Genomic DNA, 3,652 nt, shown 5'->3' with positions numbered 1-3,652 from the left:
ATTAAAGAATAAAAACTGTTAATAAAGTTATTCTTTGTTGTAAATCTGTCTTTTTTGTTGTCTTTAATGTTAATATGGATGCAATGTTATGCAGAGGTGTACTTATAACAATTCTACAGACAAATGTCATTTATAATGGAGGGGTGTGAAATGTTTTCTTCTTCCTGGGGGCTGTAACAGGAAATAATTGAGAATCATTAGCATGAATGTAACCATATATATATATATATATATATATATATATATATATATATATATATATATATATATATATATATATATATATATATATATATATATACACATTGTTTGGAAATATTTCATCAATTAAAGTAGGTTTATTGTTATAAAGTCACTGATTTTGTCACATTTTTTAAATAAATAGCTCTTATAAATGTTGTGTGTATACAGTATCGATAGTTTAAAATCATAATTGACATCGTTTTTCCAATACACACTAAAAAATGTTGGGTTAAAAAATAAGAAAAGGACAAACTTCTTTGAGTTATTTTAACTCAACATTTTGGGTTAATTTTTCAACCCAATTTCGCGTTGAATTTAACCAAAAAGTTGAGTTATGATAACTTAATGTTGGGTTATTCCCAACCAAACTACTGGGTTGAATTATTTAACCCAGAAGTTGAGTTATGCTAACTCAATGTTGGTTGATTCATAACCCAACTATTAGGTTGAATTTATTTAACAGTAGTTTTACTGTTAAGGTCACTGATTTTGTCATATTTTTTTTAAATAAATAGCTCATAAATGTTGTGAATTTGTATTGATAGTTTAAAATCATAATTGACATGGTTTTTCCAATACACACTAAAAAATGTTGGGTTAAAAAATAAGAAAAGGACAAACTTCTTTGAATTATTTTAACTCAACATTTTGGGTTAATTTTTCAACCCAATTTCACGTTGAATTTAACCAAAAGGTTGAGTTATGATAACTTAATGTTGGGTTATTGCCAACCAAATTATTGGGTTGAATTATTTAACCCAGAAGTTGAGTTATGCTAACTCAATGTTGGTTGATTCATAACCCAACTATTGGGTTGAATTTATTTAACAGTAGTTTTACTGTTAAGGTCACTGATTTTGTCATATATTTTTTTAAATAAATAGCTCATAAATGTTGTGAATTTGTATTGATAGTTTCAAATCATAATTGACTTTTTTTTTCCAATAAACACTGAAAAATGTTGGGTTAAAAAGTAACCCAACTGCTGGTTCAGAAAAGGATGAACCCCTTCTTTGAGTTATTTTAACTCAACATTTTGGGTTAATTTTTTCAACCCAACTTTTGCGTTGAATTATTTAACCAAAAAGTTGAGTTACGATAACTTAATGTTGGTTGATTCATAACCCAACTATTGGGTTGAATTTATTCAACACAAAAGCTGAGTTACAATGTTGGGTTATTCCCAACCCAACTATTGGGTTGCGCTGTTTATCGCTCCTTGACCCAATAGTTGGTTAAAAATGATACATTTTACTGCTGGTTTGTCCTATTCCTTCACAACTACTGGTCAAAATTATTTTTATTCCACTAGTGACATTTTTTTTTACAATAATTATACAGCATGTTGAAATATGTTCATGTACATAAGATGTGTGATTGTAAATCATCTTAATGACATTATTCCTTAATCAAATTCCCTTCAAGAAAAAAGTACATTTTTAATCAAATAAATATTTACCCAAAAATGTGTTACTTGTTGAAAAACAACCCAAAAATGGGTCATAGTTGTGAAAACCCAGAAATTGGGTTAAAATAATGCCCTTGTAAACCAAAAAATGGATTGCTCTTCATAACAATAACTCCAAAATGTAACCCAACACTCGCAACTCATAAATTGGGTTATCAAAATAACCCAGAATTTTTTAGTGCACACTAAAAAATGTTGGGTTAAAAAATAACCCAACAGCTGGTTCAGAAAAGGACGAACCTCTTATTTGAGTTATTTCAACTCAACATTTTGGGTTAATTTTTTCAACCCAACTTTTGCGTTGAATTATTTAACCAATGAGTTGAGTTATGCTAACTTAATGTTGGGTTATTCCCAACCCAACTAGTTGCGCAATTTAGCGCTCCTTGACCCAATAGTTGGTTAAAAATGATAAATGTTACTGCTGGTTTGTCCTACTCCTTCACAACTACTGATCAAAATTATTTTTATTCCATTAAAATATACTCAAAAGCAAGATATGAGTGACAGTTACCGTGTATGGTCATAGTAGTTGTATACAGCATGCTCAAATATGTTCATGTACATAAGATGTGTGATTGTAAATCATCTTAATGACATTAATCCTTAATCAAATTCCCTTAAAAAAAAGTACATTTTTAATTAAAAACTTTTTTTTTTTACCCAAAAATGTGTTACTCGTTGAAAAACAACCCAAAAATGGGTCATAGTTTTGAAAACCCAGAAATTTAGTTAAAATAATGCCCTTGTAACCCAAAAAATGGATTGCTCTTCATAACACTAACTCCAAAATGTAACCCAACACTCGCAACTCATAAATTGGGTTATCAAAATGACCCAGATTTTTTTAGTGCACACTAAAAAATGGGTTAAAAAATAACCCAATTTTAACCCAAACGCTGGTTCAGAAAAGGACAAACCCCTTATTTGAGTTATTTCAACTCAACATTTTGGGTTAATTTTATCATCCCAACTTGTAGGTTGAATTATTTAACCAACAAGTTGAGTTATGCTAACTTAATGTTGGGTTATTCCCAACCCAACTGTTGGGTTGCGCAATTTATGGCCATAGTAGTTGTATACAGCATGCTCAAATATGTTCATGTACATAAGATGTGTGATTGTAAATCATCTTAATGACATTAATCCTTAATCAAATTCCCTTCAAAAAAAGAGTAATTTTTTAATAAAAATTTTAAAAAAAAGCCTTTCACCCAAAAATGTGTTGAAAAACAACCCAAAAATGGGTCATAATTTTGAAAACCCAGAAATTGGGTTAAAATAATGCCCTTGTAACCCAAAAAATGGATTGCTCTTTATAAAAATAACTCCAAAATTTAACCCAACACTCGCAACTCATAAATTGGGTTATGAAAATAACCCAGAATTTTTTAGTGCACACTAAAAAATGTTGGGTTAAAAAATAACCCAATTTTAACCCAACCGCTGGTTCAGAAAAGGACAAACCTCTTATTTGAGTTATTTCAACTCAACATTTTGGGTTAATTTTTTTTTAACCCAACTTGTAGGTTGAATTATTTAACCAACACGTTGAGTTATGCTAACTTAATGTTGGGTTATTCCCAACCCAACTATTGGGTTGCGCAATTTATGGCCATAGTAGTTGTATACAGCATGCTCAAATATGTTCATGTACATAAGATGTGTGATTGTAAATCATCTTAATGACATTAATCCTTAATCAAATTCCCTTCAAAAAAAGAGTAATTTTTTAATAAAAATTTTTAAAAAAGCCTTTCACCCAAAAATGTGTTGAAAAACAACCCAAAAATGGGTCATAGTTTTGAAAACCCAGAAATTGGGTTAAAATAATGCCCTTGTAACCCAAAAAATGGATTGCTCTTTATAAAAATAACTCCAAAATGTAACCCAACACTCGCAACTCATAAATTGGGTTATGAAAATAACCCAGAATTTTTT

The sequence above is a fragment of the Entelurus aequoreus genome, linkage group LG21 (genome assembly GCF_033978785.1).
Source record: "Entelurus aequoreus isolate RoL-2023_Sb linkage group LG21, RoL_Eaeq_v1.1, whole genome shotgun sequence".
Classification (NCBI taxonomy): Eukaryota; Metazoa; Chordata; class Actinopteri; order Syngnathiformes; family Syngnathidae; genus Entelurus; species Entelurus aequoreus.
The sequence above is the reverse complement of the archived record's forward strand: the minus strand, read 5'-3'. Positions refer to the sequence as shown.